Source organism: Castor canadensis, chromosome 9 (assembly GCF_047511655.1).
Source record: "Castor canadensis chromosome 9, mCasCan1.hap1v2, whole genome shotgun sequence".
Classification (NCBI taxonomy): domain Eukaryota; kingdom Metazoa; phylum Chordata; class Mammalia; order Rodentia; family Castoridae; genus Castor; species Castor canadensis.
This window is the reverse complement of record NC_133394.1, coordinates 134,603,596-134,625,984: the sequence shown is the minus strand read 5'-3', so window position 1 is coordinate 134,625,984 and position 22,389 is coordinate 134,603,596. Positions and strand designations below refer to the sequence as shown.

Below are 22,389 nucleotides of genomic sequence, written 5' to 3'. Positions count from 1 at the left end.
TGTGCTTTTTTAATATAACCTATATATTCATCTTCCTGTATACTTTAAATTATCTCTAGATTACTTATAAAACCTAATACAAAGTAAATGCTGTGTAAATACTCATTATACTGAATTGTTTAAGAAATGACAAGAAAAAAGTCTATACATGTTCAGTAGAAATGTTATTTTTTTGGTTACCTTACACTCACATTCACACACAAATTTCATGTTTGTAAGTACAAAAGACAAAGAATCATAGAGGATCTAAGCAGCAACACCACAGACAACATGACACACATCTGACACAACAGGGAGCCCTGCTCCCTTTGTTCTAAACCCACAAGGAAATGATAAATGCCATCCCAACGTGGACTCCACCTTCAGAAGTTGGAGACTGTGACAGCCCAGCTCACAGTTGGGTTTCTACAGAGCTGAACTGAAACTCCATCATGTTCTTGGGTCAAATTGGCCAGAAGAAATTTGACCATTGCTTTGAGAGTTTCATTGCTGGTGAAGGACAAGGATTTCGAAGCCAGAACTCATGGTCTGGGTCTCTGCACTGTTCAGCTGAGAGCAGGTGTGTGTCTACTGGCAGACACTCCTTGGACTTGGGTTGCTGTGTCAGAGGAATCGGTGCTCATAGAGGAGTTGGAGTGCTTCAGATTGCTTCCCAGGGACCGGCGAGGACTATGATATAGGAACAAGTGTAAGTCTGGCTGTGTCTGTGTGACAAACATCTCCAGGCCTAAGAGCATAGAACTTCCTCTGCACTCATAGGGCTGAGCAGAGAGGTCTGTGAGGAAGAAGTCAGTCTTGATTGCTATGGCCAGTGATTCCAATACTGGCTCAGCATTCATGCGTTCAGTTCAGTCTCTTCAGTCTGAGTGTGGACATTTGAGGTCGAAAGAACTCTTTAATATCAAAATCTGTGTGGGGATTCTGGGCTGGGCCAGATGGAAGCTGGGTGTCGGGTCCAGGATTTGTGTCAGACAATAGACTATTGGGCAGATTACTTGACAAGATGTGTTCTAAATCACTTAGTCGATCCCTGGTTTGGTTCTGAGAAGGAAGCATACTTTTCTGTGCTCTGACGTTGAAAATGGTGCAGATTTCTCAGTATCTTTTTTTGTTTGTTTTTGTGATGCTGGAATTTGAACTCAGAGCCTATACCTTGAGCCACTTCACCAGCCCTTTTCTGTGATGGGTTTTTTTGAGATAGGGTCTCTTGAACTGTTTGCCTGGGCTGGCTTGGAATCTCGATCCTCTTGATCTCTGCCTCCTGAGTAGCTAGGATTCTAGGTGTGAGCCACCAGCTTATGTCTTCAATATCTTGATTTAAAGTCTTAGGGTCATTCAGAGGAATGACATAAGTCACTGACTCTGCTACCATACTGCTGCTTATAATATGTCAGGACATCGTATGATGAAGGCACACTTTCAAAAACATCGCTGCACATTCTGGCTTTGTCCATCACTATTCCGGCGTCTGCAGGGCTTTGCATCCCACTGCTTTGGGCTTCTCTGGAGATCTCACTTGGCTGGAAAAAAATGTCCTTAAACCCATCAGTCTGAGCAGCTATGGACGAAGTGACCTTAGCGCTGGGCAGAAACATCTGAGTATGAAGACTAATGGGAAGGGACACTTGAGAATCAAATGACAGATTGGTCTGAGAACAAGACAACACAGAGGAGTTGGCACCACGCCACTGAGCAGAAGGTATCAAGTTTGGTGAGACATAGGTCAGACCGCTCTATACTTGATTGAAGAAATGCTATTCTTCTAACTTGTTCCCAGGCTCTTGCAAAGGATTAGATGGGATTTACCCAAGTTTGCTTGTACACCTGTACTAATTGACTCAATAGGACCGATAATTTTTGAAAGAGGTAGGCTCTCCTCCAGAGAGCATGCCTTTGAATCCAGGCCAAAGATCAGGGTTCCTATTGACAAAGGCACTAATTGCACAGCACCTGCTGGGGACATCTAACACCACCGACTGGGCAGAAGAATCAGCTGTAGGCATAAATTGAAGCCTGGAAGAACTGTGTGACCGGAAGTGAGCCAGAGCCACTTTGGCCTTTGGTAAGAGAAAATTCTGTGGATAAGTCCGAGGTGTTTGACACTAAAGTCCTCAAGGGGTTCAAAGAAGATACTGGTTTTACTTCTGAAGTTTCTAGTTCCTGAGCATCTGGTCACGGGCTTTGTTGATTACTCAGGGATTCACTGGTCTTATTGGACGGTTTCCGATTAGGGGGTCGTTTTCCATTTTCCTTTTTGTATTTTAATTTTTAATTTTTTACTAGGTGAGGATCTTTGTGTTCTGCAGGGGTCTTGTGGCCAGTTCGGTGCGACTGATGCCATTCTGCTGGCATAGGGACAGCCACACGTGCACTGGAAAGGCTTGCCCTAGTCCTCTGTGTCCTTTTCAGTCTGATTCACTACCATACAAATTGCTTCACTTACCCCATTAATGCCTCTCTGTATGCATCTTCATAAAGTGCTGTTCAGGGAGAGAGCAGCATCATCAAGACCTCCAGGGAATCCTTCAATTCAAACAGTAGAACATCGGTGCATTTTTCCAAATCTTTTCTTGTTGTTGGATTTCCTGTGCTGTCCCTCAGGTATCGGCTCTTGACCAGGTACATGTTGAACAGGAGCTGTCGGGCAGCACCTTACACCCCACAGTGGTGCAGGGTGTGCAGAGCTTTGGTCACGGGGCCCAGGGCAGGTCACACACCAACTGAAGGCTGAATCAGCTCAGCCCAGGCCCCGAGTTCCCCATGGCTGCTCCCAGTGCAGACTTTAGATGGTCACGGTGCCTGCCAGGGATCCCACCGCCCCCACCCCACCCACATATAACTGAAAACAAAAGTAGTTCTGATCCTTGGTGGATTGAATCCACAAATGTAGAACCCGTGGATAAGGTGGGCTGACTGTATTTTCTTCCATTCTATGAGTTGCTTTTTTACCCAACAATGTCTTTTGATTCATAAAACTTTTAAAAGTACATCAAGTCCAGTCTGTTATTTTTTGGTTGAGCCTTTTGTGTCATCGTCAAGAATCATCATCAAATCCAAGTGTATCGAAGACTTATGTTTTTTTCATAGAGTTTTATAATTTTATTTTTTTTATGATTTCCTTTATTCATATGTGCATACAATGATTGGGTCATTACTCCCCCACCCCGTCCCCTCCCTTTCCCCCTCCCACACCCCCACTCCCTCGCATCCAAGCAGGAACTATTTTGCCCTTATCTCTAATTCTGTTTAAGAGAGTGTATGAACATTAATAAGGATTATAAGGGTTTTTGCTAGTTGAGGTAAGGATAACTATATAGGGAGTTCCTTGTATTGCTTCCATGTATATATGTGTTACTTTCTAAGTTGATTCTTCTTAAACTAATCTTTTCTCTAGTTCCTAGTCCTCTTCTCCTATTGGCCGCTGTTGCTTTAAAGTTTGTGCATTAGTTCCTTTTAAAGCACTATATATTTACCATCTCGTTGGCACTGAATTTGATTAACTATCTACAACCTCACTATCTATATCCATACTTCTACCAACTTCATCCATATGTACACAAATATACACAGCTCTATACCTATACACACACACATTCACACATGCACAAAAACAGTAAAAAATGTGGAAGAACAAAAGGCTTATGCCTATCCCTTTGTATGTGAACTTAATTCTTACTAATTTAGGGTGATAGCTTCTTTTACATTACTCATATTCAAGTCCATGAACTTTGAACAGAAGACATCACCAGACATAGGGAGTAAAGGGATGCTCCTTTACATTTCCCAAAACCTCATATTCTGTTTAGATTTTACATTTTGAGTTAATTTTTGCATATGGTATAAGAAAACCACCTCATTTTTTGCATACAGATTTCTGAATATCCTAGACCATTTGTTGAGGGAACTGTCCTTTCTCCATTGAATGGCATTTGACTTTGTTGAAAATCATTTAATAATACATATCATGTTTTATTTCTGGGCTTCTGTACTGTTCCAGTGGCCTACAGTTCTGTCTTTATTCCAGTATCATACAGTTATTAATTCATTGATTATTTTTTTCCAGTATTGGCAATTAAACCCAGGGTCTTTTGCAAGAGCTCTCTATTACTTGAGCTATACCTCCAGACCTGCAGTAACTTTTAAAATCAGAAAGTCTGTGTTCTCTACTTTTGTTCTACTTTTTCAAGATTGGCTGGCTATTTGGAATCTCTTGAGATTCCATAAGAATTTTAGGATGGATTTTTTCAATCTGCAAATACAATGTTGGAAATTTGATAGGAATCACATTGAACTTGTAGATCCCTTGGATTAGTGATATCTTAACAATACTGTTTCGATCCATGAGCATGGGATATCTTTCCATTTATTGAGATCTTCTGTAATTTTTTCTGCAATACTCAGTAGCTTTTGTTGTATAAATCTTTCACCTCCTTGATTAAGTTGATTCCTAAGTATTTTATTCTTTTGATGCTGTTGCAGAAGCCTTCATAATTTCTTTTTCGGATGGCTCCTATTTATTGCTGAGTCAGTGCATCGCTTGTAATCCCAGCATCCAAGAGGCTGAAGGAGAATCTTGACTTTGAGGCCAGCTACACAGTGACACACTGACTCAAAAAAGAAAAAAAATAGCTATTTTTGTATGCTGTCTGTTAACTGAAGTTGTTTGTTCTAATAGTTTTTGTGTGGTCTTTAGAGATAAGAGGTCTTTGACAACTTACATGTTTTTTATTTCTTTTTTTCCCCCCTCATTACCCTGTTTAGTCCAGTAATGTGTTGAATAGTGGTGGTGAAAGCAGGAATCCTTGCCTTGTTCCTGATCTTGGAGGAAAAGCTTTCAGTCTTTTACTGTTTAGTTCCATGTTTGCTGTTTTTTATATACACATGGCTATTATTATGTTGAAGTATGTCTTCCTATTCCTAATTTTTTATCCTGAGTGTTGAATTTTATCAAGTGCTTTTTCTGTGTCAATTGAGATGATCATGTATTTTTTTCCTTTCATTTTGTAAGTGTAGTACATTAATTGATTTTCATATGTTGTACCATCTTCTCATTCCAGGAATAAATTTCATTTAGGTGCAGTGTATAATCCTTTTAATATATCAATGCATTCAATTTTCTGGTATTTTGTTGAGAATTTTTGCATCAGTGTTTATAACGGATATTGGTCTATAGTTTTCTTAGAGTGTCTTTGACATAGAATGTGTAAAGAAGTAATTTCTCTTCTTTGATTTTGGGGAAAGTTCAAGAAGAATTAGTATTAGTTCTTCTTAAATATTTGGAGAAGAATTTGAAGAAGAATTCACCAATGAAACAATCTCCAGGGTTTTTCCTTGTCAGATTTTTTGATTACTGTTTCAGTCTCCTTACTAGTTACGTATCTGTTGATATTTTCTATTTCTTCAATTTAGTCTTAGTAGGTTTTGTGTTTCTAGGAATTTGTTCATTTAATTTAGGTTGTCCAATTTGTTGGTGTAAAATTGTTCATAGTACTCTTTTAGAGTCATTTTTATTTCTGAGTTTAGAGATTTGAGTGTTCTCTATTTTTTTTTAGGGACTTGAATGTTCTCTATTTTTTTCTTGGTCCATCTAACTAAAGTTTTGCCATTTTTGTTGTTCTTTTCAAACAACCAGCTTTTGGTTCCATTGACTTTTCTCTATTGTTCTTCATTTAATTTCTCTCTGCTCTAATCTTTATTCCTCCATCTTCTAGTTTGTGGTTTAGTTTGCTCTTCTTTTCTATTTCCTTAAGTGAAAAAGTTAGGCTATTTATTTGAACCCATCTTTCTTTTTTTTTTTAATTCATTTAAAGCTATACATTTCTTCCCTAACATTGCTTTCTCTGAGACCCATAATTTTGGTTTTCATTTGTCTTTATACATTTTCTAATTCCCTAATGATTTCTTCATTGATCCATTGGTTGTTTGGGAATGTATTGATTGCTTTCCATAAATTTGAGAATTCTCCAGTTTTCCTTCTGTTATTAATTTCTAATTTCATCCTGTTGTGGTTGGAGAAGACACTTTTATGGTATACTTTCTAAAATCTGTTGAAGGTGGGGATGTAGGTCAGCAGTAGAGTGGTTGATTAGCGTGCTTGAGGCCCTGGGTTCAATCCCTAGTACTACACAAAAACCCATTGACAACTAATTTATGCTCTACTATATGGTCTGTCCTGGAAAATGTCTTATGTGTACTTGTGAAGAATATGTATTATGTCATTGTTGGGTTATGTTCTGTGTATAACATACATAGTTGGTTCCTTGTGTTAGTTTTCTACTTCCTTAATTATCTCTGGTTGTTTTATCTATTATTCAGAGTGGGATGTTAAAGTCTCCCATTGTTATTATAGAACTATTTATCTCTCCCTTTAATTCTGTTAGTTGAGGTGGCTTGTTATTAGGTGTGTAAATGTTTATAGTTGCTATATCTTTTCTCGTATTGAATCTCTTGCCAATATTGCTCTTCTTTGTCTTTTCTAAATTTTTTTTATCTGAAGTTTGTCTTTTCTGATATGAGTATAGCCATGTTTCCTCTGTTTTGGTTATTATTTATGTGCGATGTCTTTTTCCATCCTTTTCCTTTAAGCCTATTTGTGTTATTGGATCTGAAGTGAGTCTCTTATAAATATCATGTATTCAAATAATTAAAAAATACATTCAGCTGATCTCTGTCTTTGAGGAATATAATTTGTTTACATTTAAAGGAATTATTGATATGGAAGAACATTTTTCTGTCATTTTCCTTTTATTTGTTTTTTGGGGGTGGTACTAGTGATTGAATGCAGGGCCTTGTCCTTCCTAGGCAAGTACCCTACCACTGAGCTACATGCTCAGCTCATTTGTTTTCTATGTGCTTTTTCCCCTTCATGTCCTGCAATAGTGTCTTTTTTTTGTGCGTATTGTGTATGCATGTGTGTTCTTTAGTAAAGTATTTTAATTCCCTGATTTTCATTTGTGTATGTTCATAGCTATTTCTTTGTGGATGTCATGGGGATCACACTAAGTATGTAATACTTACATCTGAGTTTATGCAATGTTACCTTAATGACCTGCAAAAGTGTTCTGTTGTGACTACAGTCCTACTCCTTTCAGTTGTTGATGGCATAAAATTACATCTTTTTACATGTGTGCCCCCTAATTTAAGCTACTATTTTATTTAACATATATTATGATTTATTATGATATAATTAACATTTTATTTCATTAGTCTCTTAAACAATGTAGAAAACAAAGTGTGCTTATAAACTTAAGTTATAATACTATTGTCATTAGTTGCCCATGTATTTACCTTTATTGAGATCTTTATTCTACATACTAATTCAAATTACTGTTCAGTGTCTCACAAAAGTCTGGTCTTCTCAAACTTCCTACCTTCTGAATGCTGGAATTACAGAGCTATGCCACCACACCTGGCTCTTCTTTACATTTGAACATCAGTTTTTGGATATCAGATTCTTCCATGACAAGTTTTTTTCCTCCTTTTTCCCCACATTCTCACAAACACTTGTTTGCTTACTTGATGATTGCCATTCTAATTGGGGTAGATGGAATCTCAGTGTAGTTTTGATTTGCATTTCCTTTATGATGAATTTATTTGTCCTTTATAGTTCTTTTGAGAAGTTTCTGCTCAGTTCATTTGCCTATTTATTAATTGGATTGTTCTTTGGTATTTCATTTTTGACACCATTTATACATTCTGAATATTCAACTTTTATCCAATGAAGAGCAGGCACAGGTCTTTCCTATGTTTTCCTCTAGTAGTTTCAAAGTTTTAGGACTTATGTTTAAATATCTGATTTATTTTGTATTAATTCTTATACAGGGTGATTTTTGTACTGTGGTCTAGTTTCAGCCTTTTACATGTGACTACCCAGTTTTCTCAACACCATTTGTTGAAGAGCCCATCTTTTCTCCAACATACATTTTTGGCGCATTTGTCAAAAATCAGATGGCTGTGGCTGTGTGGGATCTTCTAATCTGCTCCACTGGTCCATGTGTCCGTGTGTCCGTATCCATGTGTCCGTGTGTCCGTGTCCATGTGTATGGTCATCCCATACTGGTTCTGTTGCTATGGCTCTCTAGTATAATTTGAAGTGCGGTGTTGTGATATCTCCAGCATTGCTCTTTTTCCTCAGGATTGCTTTGATTATCTGGGCTCTTTTGTGCTTCCACATAAATTTTAGAATTGATTTTTTTTCTATTTCTGTGAAGAACAACATTACAATTTTTATGGTGATTGTATTGAATTTGTACATTAATTGCAGTAGTAGAGCCATTTTCACAATATTGATTCTGCCAATCCATTAATATGGAAACCTTTCCAACTTCTAGTGTTTATTTCAATTTCTTTCTTTAAGGTTTTTATAGCTTTCATTGCAGAGGGATTTCACCTCCTTTGTTAGGTTTATTCCTACAGATTTAATTTTTTGAGGCTATTGTGAGTGGTATGGTTAAACTGTATATTCAAATCAAATATTGTGATAACTCTGGAAAACAGATTCTCTCCCTGCCTTCAGGGTTTGAATTTTAAAAAATTGTTAGGACTGATAGAATGTCTCAAGTGGAAGGGTGCCTGTGTAGCAAGCATGAGGCACTGAGTTCAAGCCCCAGAACCACCCCTAAAATTATTGTTTTGTGTGTCCTGCTGTCTATTGGCTGTTTCCATGCTGAGGATCAGCCTGAGGCATAAACTTTCTGAGCCTGCCTCTTGTCCTGGGCGTGCAGGATGACTTTTTATATGCCCCACCCCCATAGTTTTTGAATGTCCAAATTATTAATATTGTCCTCTGCAATGTGTAGTAAAGGGGCTTGAAGTGTGACCAAATGGTAGACCACTTGCTTAGCATGCATAAGTTCTGAGTTCAGACCCTATTACTGGGGGAAAAAAGAAAGAAAAGAAAAAGGGAAAAAGCTGGGAGTGATGGTTCTTGCTTGTAATCCCAGCTACTTGGGAATCAGAGACAGGAGGATCACAAGTTCAATTAAAAACTAGCCCAGGCAAAGTTAGTGAGACTCTATCTCAAAAACAAAATGAGAAACAAATGGACTGGGGTATGGCTCAAGTGATAGAGTGCTTGCCTAGCAGGCATGAGGTAGAGTTCAATATGCAGTACTGCAAAACAACAACAACAAAAAGTGCTAAAAAAGATAAAAAGAAAAAGAAAATTGCCAGCTTTTTAATTCCCTGGAAGTCACTTCAGCCAGAGGGAGAGGGGCTGTACCAATGTAGGGAGGTTTAACAACAATTGCCACTGTCTCTTTGCCTCTGTGATCAGAAGCAAGCGGCAGCAGAAGTAAAGATCTCAGTGTTTTGAGGATCAGAGCTTTATTGCTTACCCTGGCTCCCATGTACTGTGTGCGAGGTACTACAGGGACACATTCACACCTGCGTGTCCCGGGGTGGTGGATGGAGAGCTGCTGCAAAGCTAAAACTGCCATGTACTGCTTACGCTGTCACCTGGAAGCTGCAAGCCTTCCGCAGGCCTCAGAGTTCCAAGTCGTTATATCAGACGTAGTCCACGTAATTGTTATAGCTGGAGATGCTTCCTACTCGGCCATCTTCCCAGGCTCCTCCTTGCCTGCGCGATTTCTAAGAGTCTTGTAAATTGAAATGCTTCTAAACTATCAATAACTAATCTCAACCACAAGAAACATTGAAGGTGAAGGTCATTATTTATGAGAGTAGATGTAAATTTGTATTTTAAAGAGACTTACCATTTTTAAGGAATTTTGGCTGACTTCTGATCATCATTTTTTATGTTTATGTTGTCATTTGAATGATAAAAAACTGTGCTAGGAGTCACAAAGTACAGATTCCTTAGTTTTTGTGTGTGTGTTACATTACTAATACTATATATGATTTCTTTATAGGTATCTATTCATTGATCTTTTTCTGTTCATAGGACTGACTTCATTAAAATATGAGCATGTAATCTGCAAATTCACTTACCCAATTCAAGTCTATGTGCCCCAAACTAGGCTACCATAAGTCTATGTGCCCTGATGCTGAGGCCAGTATGGACAACCCCTCTAGGAACTTTTCCTCTACTATACTTCCCAGACTGAGTATGAAATATGCCAGAGGATGGGGCCTGAGTGCAAGAAGTCTTTATATTAAATGACATCAAAGTTTAATTTCATTTTTGTAAAGCAAGTTCAAATAAATAGAACTAATATTGATCCTACAATCCCATTTTGCAGACTGCTAATTCAGGCCAATAGTTAGACAGTGGTAAATTGTTTCTTAACAGATTATTTAAATCGTATTTTGAAAATCAGGTTCTACCAGCAGGGTTGGAAAGACTGTCCTCTGGCCCCCATGGGCTGGTTCTTACCCCAAGAAGCCTCTTGGTTCTGTCTCTTTTCCTTGGTTTTCTGATCCAGTGGTAGATGTCCTTCTTGGACTGGCATCTTCCAATAAGGTGAGATATTTTCAGTCTTATTCTCAGTGTTGGAAATTTCCTTTTTATTTCTTTATTAAGGTTATAGTATGTTTGTGACCCAAACAAAATGGAATCTGTACAGTCCAATCAAAAAATGTCTCCAAGTTTTTGTATTTGGCTAAAGCCTAGATCTTTGATCAAGCTGTGACTTAGCTGATTATGCCAGAACAATCCATCTTGCTACAGTCAGCTCTGGCAATGTAGAGAGCCATTCAAATTAAAGCCATTTTGGCTTTCCTGAGCTTAATAGGTACCTATTTATGCAAAGACAGAGAATGTCTTTGCATTTCCAGGAAACAGAACAAATCATGAGACTATGTAAATAGTGGCCCCAGACAGAACTATGGCTAACAGAATTTTTGTGCCATTCAGGAAATAAGAAAGCAACATGAGCAAGGTTAAAAGCAAATTACAAATCAATTTCTTTTTAATAACATGTCCAAAGAATTAGACAAGGAACACTAAGCCCCATGGGGAAATGAGGAATAATTTGACCTGTTGACATAGCAGACTCTGAGTCACTGGAAAATGGGCAAAGTTTATCTTTAAGCACCCAGCCTCCCTCTGGTATTAGTAATGACCTCTAATATTGTTTACATCCCTTTGCAATTTACACAGAACTTTTCTTGTTGGTGGCACTCTCCATCCTGAATTCTTTCCTGACTTCTAAGGGCTCTCATCAAATCTATCTCAGAAATGCATTTCTTAACTCACTCACAACAAGCAACTTCAAATCCTTTATGGAATAAAACAGGGTCAAATTGAAAAAATTATTCAAAAAGGTAAAAATGACTGATAATGTTTAATGTGTGACCTTTCCAGAGGCATTTTTATTTTTCCAGAAGATAAGGTCTTAAGTTAAATAGATGAATCTTGAATTCTATAAGTCAGGAAGAAGAAGAAGTTTTTCTGAGGGAGGGAAGGACATAGGACTTGGAAATGTCCCTTTTGGTATCCCTGAAATAATTCCTGTTTATGAAGGCATTTTTCTTGATGGCAAGGCCTTCAGCTCTCCAAGTCTGCATAGCGGTTAACATATTTCCTTAGAATGATGATCTGAATTAGAGTCCAGATTTTCAAAATATAGACTCTCAGAACTTCAGAGAATGGGGGAATCTTAGAGTTATTGTGGTTAAATCTCTTATTTTATAGATAGGAAAATTAAGGACAAGGAAGTCCGAATCATTCTGATTAATTAGTCACATGATCCAAATGCTGACACTGTAAGGACTAAGCATCTAGTTGACCAAGAAAGTCTCTTGAAATGTATTATTACTTAGACACAGACTAGGTGCACTAGATTTCATTGCTTTGATTTTTTTTTTCCCCACAAATCTAATTGTGAACTACATTGGGGCAGTGGTGGATGTTACTCTTCCTGTCATGCCTATCCATATGGGTATTTTTGACACAAGATAATCATTACCTTTTTTTCCTAGATTTGTCATTAGTATTTGCATTCATATTTGATATCTCTGTATATTCATAAAATTTAACGTATAGTTATGTACTCATGTATGAAAATGGAACTACGAAACCTCTTGAAACTATTCTAAGAAAGGAAGAGGGGGATAAGGGAGAATGATGGAGGGGTGAACTTAACTGAGATATATTGGAAGCACTTTTATAAATGTCACAATATGTTCCCAGTACAATAGTATGCTAATAAAAATAAAATAAAACTTCCAAAAAAGAAGTAGAATTTGAAGGTGTATTTGGAGTCTTAGACCTCTTAAAGTAGCAAGAGATTTCCAAATTCAACCTGAGAGGAAGACATTGTAGGTTCTGTTTAAACGGCTACAGATGGTAAACATAGATCTGCCATATGATCCAGCAATCCCACTCCTGGGGATGTACCCAAAAGAATGCAACACCGGTTACTCCAGAGTCACCTGCACACCCATGTTTGTTGAAGCACTATTCACAATAGCCAAGTTATGGAAACAGCCAAGATGCCCCACTACTGACAAATGGATCAAGAAAATGTGGCATTTATTATACACAATGGAATTTTACTCAGCCATGAAGAAAAATGAAATCTTATCATTTGCAAGTAAATGGATGGAACTGGAGAACATAATCCTGAGCGAGGTTAGCCAGGCTCAGAAGACTAAAAATCATATGTTCTCCCTCATATGCAGTCTTTAGATCTAGGGCAAATGCAGCAATGTTGTTGGACTTGGGTCACATGACAAGGGGAGAGCACATGCGGGAGGTATGGGGATAAGTAGAACACCCAAAACATGAAAGCATTTGATGTCGCCACTACAGAGAAACTAATACAGAAACCTTAAAGCGACAGAGGTCAACATGAGAAGGGGATCAGTAACCAGTGTAAAGATCAGTTGGAGAAGAATCAACTTGTGTTGTAACACATTTGTACATGAAAGCAATGCTAGGAATCTCTCTGTATACCTATCCTAACTCAACTAGCAAAAATGCTTTGTCTTCCTTATTATGCTTATGTCTTCTCTTCAACAAAATTAGAGATAAGGGCAGAACAGGTTCTGCCTGGAAGCAAGGGGGGTAGGAGGGAAAGGGTGGGTGTGGGAGACAGTGGAGAGAAATGACCCAAACAATGTATGTACATGTGAATAAATGAAAATAAATAAATAAATAAAAGGCTACAGATGGGTTAGAGGTGAAACTCAGCGCTACAGTGCATGCTTAACATGTTCCAGGTCCTGAGTTCAATCCACAGCAACACTGATATTGATGATAATAGTATGAATCATAATAATGATGTAAATTAAATGCTACAGAAGATGAAAAATGTTTCATCACAGAATTCTACTAAAGTGAATGGATTTTCTTTAGTACAGAGTTCTTTCACCACTTATCAAACATTTTTCCCTTATAATACAGTATTATTGAGCTGTTGGACTCCTGGCTAGCTTTATACTATCATATTTTTTTTTCTTTAGTGCTGGGTATTGAACACAGGTCCTTGAGCCTGCTAGGCAAGCACTCTACCACTGAGCTACATCCCAGCCCTGTCATAGCTTTTTTATGGAAGATCTTTACAGATCATCTGTGAAGTCATTATGTTTCAAATGAGACAGCAACTTAAAGAATTGTACTCCTAATTTTTAAGTAGAATCAGAGTGAAAGCAGTTGAGTCTGTGTCCAGATCACTGTCTGCCATAGCACAGGCCACCATTTTATAAGCTCTGAAACATTTAGTGGTTCCAAAAAGACACTTACTCCATGTACTTCAAACCTCAGAACTATTGACAGGCATGATTCCTTTGGAATAAATTCAGTTCTGGAAGAGGAGAGGAGAAAGCAGTTCCTTGTCCAGGCTTCATCATGTGCTGGTCTCCAAGAATTTGATTTTCCATTCAGCTACCTTTTGCTTGGGTTGGCCCTACAAGAAAGGAAAACACTGATTGATAAAGCTATTAAAATCTTGATTGTGTGTTTGTTTTATGTTTTCCTCAGTATTTCCATTTTGCGCTTAAAGCCCAGAAGTTCATTTGAAAGAGCAAAGGTTACATTCAAGATTGAGATCAAACACTTATTAAGCAAATGGACTGGGAAACCAGGATCCCAGGCCTCAGAGTGGGGAGCCAGCAGGAGGAAAGCCAATGCCTCATGCTGGTTGTAGAAGTTTGACGACTGAGTGTTGAAGATTCAAAGATCTCCTTGACTACATCTACCCTGAATCATCTGGAGGAAAATTGAAAAACAAACAAACAACAAAAAAGAGCAGCCATCTCCCAGGTGATTGTTTGGGGAGTTTGGCTACATAATGATAAACACATAGCTATTTGCAAATACCATATGACTGCCTGAATTTTTTTTTATCAGCCAGATTTATAGTCATGAACTCAGTTGAATCCAAGCCTGTATTATCATTAAGGAACAATTTGTTTCTACCAGAATATAATTGGAAATTTCAGCCACATTTTAATGATTACCAACTCAATGAATGAACCAAGTTTAGTTGGCTATGAAACAGCACAACACATATAATTACTTGAAAGGAAAATATCATGCAAAAGAAAGGACCAAAGCAATCCAGCTGCAACTTGTAATCAGAAGCCAGGACACTGCAGGCATAATGAGGTATGTTTAAATGCAGACACTCATTAAGATAATCATTTTAAAAGTTTCAATATAATGGCAGGGTCTATGGGATGCTAAATGAGTTCTACTGATTACTAGTGGGAAGAGATAGCCACACATAACTTGCAATTTCCAGGATTCATACTCTTTTATCTAGGAGGTCTGCAAAGAAATCCCTGGCACCCAGAAATAGGGAAGAAAAAACTAACTACAGAGGAGATTGTTCCAAATGAAAAGGGTCAATCCTTAGAACCTTCACTGCTCATAGCTACCAAACCTCCCAGCACCAGTAGCTTAGACTTTGTTTCCTTTGTTTATCTTGTGTTCACACAAGCAATACCTATCTTTAAAGTAGGTATTACTTGTTTAGATAATGAGTACAATTTGATACTAATGATCAAGCATCCTGAGCCCACTTTGTTGAATGTTACTGCCTCAGAGATGCCATCCCTGGCCACCCAGTCCACGAATCAGACAACACTCCACCATCCTGTTCTGTTTTCATCAAAATAACCATGACCATCTAACCAGTTCCTTTTTGTTTTGTTTTGTTTTAGTTTCTCATGTGTTTGCAGTCCATTGCTTAAATGGGGTGTAAGCACTGTAAGATCATGTGTCTGGACTATCCAGCTTGTTGCTAAGTTCTGTGTCTAGGACAGAACCTGACAGATAAAAGATACCCAATAGATATGTGCTAATTGAATATCTGAACCTATAAGGCACATGGCTTTGATTAGATCTCTTTCTTACCTCTGGAATGAAAACTCAGTTCTAAGCTGCCATGCAAGGGATACATAATAAGAAAATTCTATAAGACAAATAGAGAAACTGGGAAAAGGTAAGAATAACCAAAAATAACTGAATAAAATAAGCTCAGGCAGTGATAAAAGGATATAAAGTTGGCTTTAAATAATTTTACAAGTAAAAATTCAAAAGAAAAAAGATTAAAAAGCAGAAATCTGGGCAAAACCACAATAAGTTCAAAAGTTTAAACTGTAGGGTCAGGAGATCAGGAAGGCTTTGGATTTTCTGGCACCAGAAATGAGAGCCCAGACACTGGAAATGCGTGATCCAGATTCAAATCCAGATTCTCCCATTTTTTATCATGTGACCTCAAGTGAGTCATTTAGCCCCTGTAAGCTTCTGTCTCCTCAGCTGTAGCTCAGGCTTTAGAGTGGTTTATTCATAAACCACAAAAGTCTATTGCTAATAGCTCTGAAGATTGGAAGTCCAAGGTGAAGGTATGGTAGAGTCAGTGTCTGATGAGAGCCCACTTTCTGATTCATAGATGGCTCCTTTCAGTTGTGTCCTTGCATGATGAAAGGGTTGAGGGTCTCTTCTAGCCTCTTTTAAAAGGCCACTAATTCAAGACTGCAGATCTCTCATGGCCTAATCGCCACCCAAAGGCCCCACCTCTCAATACCATAGGGTTTAGATTTTAACATAAGAATTCTGAGGGGCACAAGCAACCAGACAATAGCAGCTGAAAGCAGAGATAGTTTCGAGATAAGGCTTGAAGGAGATGTACATGCAAGGGTCTTAGCACTTTCTCCTTCTTAATGAGAGCTCAAAACTGCTCCCGTCCATTTTGCATTTTTCATTTCATAAATAGGGTGCTCACAAATCTTGCCTCCCCTTTGCCACCGGGTTGCTCTTGGAGTCAAAGGAGTAGAGTTTGTGCAGAACATTAGCAGTGACCTACAAGGAACGTTTCACTTCTCATACTGTGTTCTTGACTGTACTAGAACACTGTATCTGGGATGGAAAAGAAGAATTAATAAGGATAACCAGCTCTGTTCTGACACATATAACTATAACTCATCATCAGAGGCCCACCTGTATCTTGTGCAGTATTTTCTCCATTATCTACATAATTTTGTCAGGGCACTCAGCTCCTGCAACTGTATCCATTCATTTGTATCTTCTTCCTAGAATGAATTCTTCCATGCCAGAGTCTGTCCTAATCATTACTATAGGCTAAATTGTGTCTTCCCCAAATGCAGAGATTGAAGTCCTTATCCCCATATGACTGTATTTGGAGATATGGCTTTTAAAGAGGTAATCAGAGTTAAATGAGGTATTAGGTTGGTACCCTAATCCAAAAGGAATGGGATCCTCTATAAGAAGAGGAAGAGACACCAGGTGTGTGCATGGCCATGGAAGAAAGGCCATGTGAAGACAGTGAGAATGCAGCTGGCAAAAAGCCAAATAGAAAAACCAAATCTGCCAACACTCTGCTATTGGACTTCCAGCCTCCAGAATAAATTTCTGTTGTTTAGGGCACCCAGTCTGTTGTAGTTATGGTAACTTGAGCAATCTAATACATTTATCTATAGTGACTATGATATGGACACTCAGCATCCCTTCCCACCTCTTTCCAGTGTGTCTTCTTGTACTGCCAGTCTCCAAATAAGAATGTGATTTCCTAGTCAGATGACCTCATTTGAGATGTGGAAAGTGGAAGGGAGGCAGGAACCATCTTCAGCTGCTGCAAGTGTTGGAACAAGCACAGTTAGGAAGGTGCTAGGTTTTCTGCAGCAGCATTGTGAAAACCAGTCCCTAACTCTCTGAGGATATCCAGAGATCCCTGATGTGGTGGTCAAGGTAGCTTCTAAACCATTAGATTGCGCCTAAGGCAGGGTATCCTCAAACTCAACACTTCCCACTGGTGGTCTTTTGGTTCCTCCACACCTTGGAATTTGGTGGATGCAGCAGCTGGTGGGTCACCTGGGTGTTTTTATTCAGAGAATCATTTTTGGATAGGGTCTAAACTGGCTATGACTTTCCAACTATTCTGTTGTATTTAAATGGACTTTACCAAATCTTTTTTGTTTAAGAAATTTGGAGTGGTTTCTGTTTTATGTAACTGAACCCTAACTGATAGATTCTCCTCTTTGTTCTTGGCATTGAGCACAATGTCTGACATATGTAAAAGATGGGCAAATATTTATTGCTGATGTTTAAACCGATGGTTTTCAATCTTTGCTATGTTTTGCTATTCCTTAGAAAGTTAATAGGGAATGTGAGGTCCCAGGCTTATTGAAGTGGATGAAGGCCCTGAACTTTGTATTTTTATTGGGTTCTCCCAATGATTCCAATTCCCACCCACATTGGAAGAACACTGGTGCAGACACTCACCGAGGCCTACCAGGGACCAGGCATACTTTATGCACTTGATTCTCAGTTTCTAATTTCATCTTAACTGCTTCTTTATAAGATAGGAAATATTACAGCTCCATTTTATAGATGAGAAAACAGCCATGCAGAGCCTCAGAAAAGTATAAAAGATCACACAACCAGCAAGTGAGAGATTTTGGTATCTAACCTGTATCCACCTGACAATGGGCCCATACACTCTTTTGTTTGGATGAGCTCCCCTCTTAGCAAAGCATAAAGATGAATTTCATTTAAATTTAAATCAGATTCCTCCAATTTTTAAAAAACTTAAAAATATCCCAGTCTCTCTGGCCAGGTCAATTTCTTACTAAAGAAAAATGCTTGGTTCACAACTATGTTTCCAGGGAAACAATAGTCTCTCAAGTAAATGCCTACACACTTCAAAGTCTAATACGACCTATTTAAGTCAAGGAATAGACTGAGGAAATAATTGCTCTCAGATACAAAACTAATAATTCCCTCACTTTAATTATTATCTTTGAAATGTAGAATAGGAAAAGTGACCCTTAGGTTTATCCATTTATTAGAGAAAACATGCATTTTCAAGAAGAATGGATGTATCCTTTTTTTCTTACTAACTGTGTGTCTTACATTTTAAAGATTATATCTCTAAGTTTAATAAAATCTTATTATTCCTCCAATATCTAGAAATTAATAATGTAGAGGAAGATTTTAGATGTCCAGAGGAACTTCTTACAGAAATGCACAATGAATGAAAGGAAATAGTTTCCTCTTTTATACTTTGTAGGCTTTTTAGTCACTAGACATTCTCAAATTTAAATGTTATCAATATTAAAAGGGGGGATTTATGAAAATTTCTGAAGTTGTCATTTTATCACTAGCTTGATTTTTTGGAGAAGAGTAGGACTTGAATTTTTTGCAATTTCTTTTTAATTTTTGACATAACAAGTGAACAATTTTTGGGATAGAGTACAATATTTCCATACATGCATATATCCAATGTATATGATTGGGATAATAAGTAGATCCATTTCCTCAAACATTTCATATTTCTTTGTATTAGGAACTTCATTTAAAATCCTTCTACTAATAAAGGCCAACATCATATTTAATGGAGAAAAACTGAAACCATTTCCCCTAAAATCAGGAATAAGACAGAGTGCCCATCCTCCCCACTGCTATTCAACATAGTCCTGGAATTCCTGACCAGAGCAGTTAGGCAAGAAGAAGAAATAAAAGGAATACAAATAGGTAATGAAACTGTCAAAGTACCCCTATTTGCAGATGACAGGATCCTACACCTCAAAGACCCAAAAAACTCTACCCCAAAACTCCTAAACACCATAAACACCTTCAGCAATGTAGCAGGATACAAAATCAACTTACAAAAATTAGTAGGCTTTCTATACACAAATTGAGAAAGAATATATGAAAACAATTCCATTTACAATAGCCTCAAAGAAAGTCAAATACCTAGGAATAAACTTAACAAAAGCTGTGAATGACCACTACAAAGAGAGCTACAAACCCCTGAAGAAAGAGATCGAGGAAGACTACAGAAGGTGGAAAGATCTCCAGTGCTCATGGATTGCTAGAATCAAGATAGTAAAAATAGGTATACTACCAAAAGCAGTCTACATGTTTATTGCAATTCCCATCAAAATCCCAATGACATTCATCACAGAGATTGAAAAATCTACCCTAAAGTTCATTTGGAAACACAAGAGATTGCTAATGGCCAAGGTAATACTGAGCAAAAAGAGCAATGCTGGAGGTATCACAATAGCTGACTTCAAACTATACTACAGCGCCCTAGTAATAAAAACAGCACGGTACCGGCACAAAAACAGATATGAAGACCAGTGGAACAGAAAATAGAGGACTCAAATATGAATCCACACAGCTATGCCCACCTTATTTTTGACAAAGGTGCCAAAAACATACAATGGAGAAAAGACCGTCTCCAACAAATGTTGCTGGCAAACTGAATATCTGCCTGCAAAAAACTGAAACTAGAGCCATGCCTATCACCCTGTACTAGTATCAACTCAAAATGGATCAAGGACCTTAATAGCAGACCCGAAACTCTGAAGTTAGTACAGGAAAGAGCAGGGAATACTCTGGAAGAAATAGGTATAGGCAAGGACTTCCTCAAAAGAACTCCAGCAGCCTGGCAACTAAGAGAATGGATGGACAAATGGGACTGCATGAAATTAAAAAGCTTCTGCCCAACAAAAGAAATGGTCTCTAAACTGAAGAGACCACCCACAGAGTGGGAGAAAATGTTTACTAGCTATACATCAGACAAAGTAAGGATAACCAGAATATATAGAGAGCTCAAAAAACTAAACTCCCCCAAAATCAATGAACCAGTAAAGAAATGGGCCACTGAAATAAACAGAACTTTTTCTAAAGAAGAAGTCCAAATGGCCAAAAAACACATGAAAAAATGCTCACCATCCCTGGCCATAAAGGAAATGCAAATCAAAACCACACTAAGATTTCACCTTACCCCTTTTAGAATAGCTATCATCAAGAACACCACCAACAATAAATGCTGACAAGCATGGGGGGGTAAAAGAAACCCTCATACACTGATAGTGGGAACGTAAGTCAATACAAACACTTTGGAAAACAATATGGAGGCTTCTGTAAAAACTAAACATAGATCTGCCATATGATCCAGCAATACCATTCCTAGGGATATACCTAAAGGAATGTGACACAGGTTACTCCAAAGGCACCTGCACACCCATGTTTATTGCAGTGCTATTTACAATAGCCAAGTTAGGGAAACAGCCAAAATGCCCCACTATTGATGAATGGCTTAAGAAAATGTGGTATTTATAAGCAACGGAATTTTACTCAGCCACAAAGAAGAATAAAATTTTGTTATTCTCAAGTAAATGGATGGAACTAGAGAACATCATCTTAAGCAAAGTTAGCCAGGTTTAGAAGGCCAAAAATCATATATATTCCCTTATATGCGGATTATAGACCTAAAAAAAACAGTAATATTATTGGACATGGGCCACACACAAAGGGGAGAATGCATACAGGAGGAATACAGAAAGGGAAGGAAACCTAAAACTTGAAAGTGTTTGATGTGCCCACTGGCAGAGGCTTCTATGGGAAGGTGACCAGGAAGTAGTGAAGAGGTCTGGTAGAGATGAATCAGTTCGGGTTGTAATACACTTGTGCATGGAAGCAATGCTAGGAATCTCTCCATATAACTACCTTTAGCTCAAGCGAGCAAAAATGCTATGTCTTTCTTATTATCTCTATGTTTTCTCTTCAACAAAATTGGAGAAGAGGGCAGAACAGGTTCTGCCTGGAAGCGAGGGTGAAGGGGAGTGGGCAGGAGAGGTAGGGGATGGGGGGCAAGGGCGAGAGATGGCCCAAACAATGGATACACATATGAATAAATGTATAAACAATTAAAAAATTGAAATAAGTAAATAAAATCCTTCTGCTAGCTATTATGAACTAAACAGTTAATTGCTGTCAATCGCAGTTGTCCTGCTGTGCCACAGAGCATTGGAAGTTATGCTTCCTGTCAGCATCAGCGTATCCACTAAACCATCCTTCCTCCCTGGACCTGAGCATTTTTGAGGCAAAATTACCATTTGTTCCAGAGAAGTCTGAACACGCTGGGTTTGGATCACAGGTCTGCTATTCTGAGCTTCATTGTGATGTCAAATGTTACAGCTTTTTAGCCTCTAAACACTAGAGAAAATAGCACCTACTTTATGAGATGTTTCAAGGATGAAATGCAATGTTATTAGTTTCTTTTTCTGCATATTTGGGACTAAAAAAGAAAGAGAAATGACAAGTCAAACACACACACACCACACACACACCCCAAAACAAACAGTCTAGAGCAGTGGAAAATCACAGGCCAAATAGTCAGAAAACTTGGATGTGAACTTCAAACTCTGTCTCCATCATGCTCTGTCACTTGAACAATTCTCTTAATTCTACTCTTGGAAAGGACAAATTTCACTCTTGTCAACAGAAAATGAAAATTTTGACTGACCAAGTTTGTTCTGACCGTTAATGTTTCAGGAATGAAACAATAATTCTTAACAATTTGATACTTTTACTCATACCCTGAAAACCATAAAATGTACTTTTTAGCCATCTCCATTTCTTGTCCTCTTTAATTTGTACTGTCAAGTGAAGTGATTCCAGCAAGTGAGTCAGTCAAGATGGAAACATTTATCTGTCTGATGTAATGTGTCAATGCTGCTCTTTTAAAGTGTTTCCAGTTGCTCTGACATTAAGTCATATCACCAAAATTGTGCCCTACCATACTAGTGGTTAATCACAGCTCCCCATCCCCTGCCCCCTAGGGGCTGTGGATTGATTTCTGGCACATTCCTTTTCAAAGTGCTATTTGACACATATTTTATTTTTAGTTCCATGAATTAAACTTTTGTTTGGTTAATCTAGAAAGAAGTTCATGCCTGGTTAGAGGCCCAGCACAAAGAACTACTGGACTCAAACGCTTGTGGGGGCATTGTGAAGGAGCCCTGGAACCAGTCAAAGAAATCGTTCCTCAGAGTGAAGTCCAATTCAGTAGAGAAACCATGGATGGAAGAACAGTACAGCAGGGTAAAGAGTCAAAAAGTGCATCAGACTGAGAATCAAAATGGAAGTGTTGGAGAGAGTCAGGATGTCAAAGAAGAATGAGACTCTGAGAAAAGTTTGACCAGGAAAAGACGAATGGAAAGACAAGGTCA

General features: G+C 38.2%; 1 pseudogene; it reads right to left on the bottom strand.

Moving 5' to 3' along the window:
- Window positions 1–391: 391 nt before the first annotated feature.
- Window positions 392–2,625, bottom strand: LOC141410822 (ATM interactor-like; annotated as a pseudogene).
- Window positions 2,626–22,389: the final 19,764 nt, after the last annotated feature.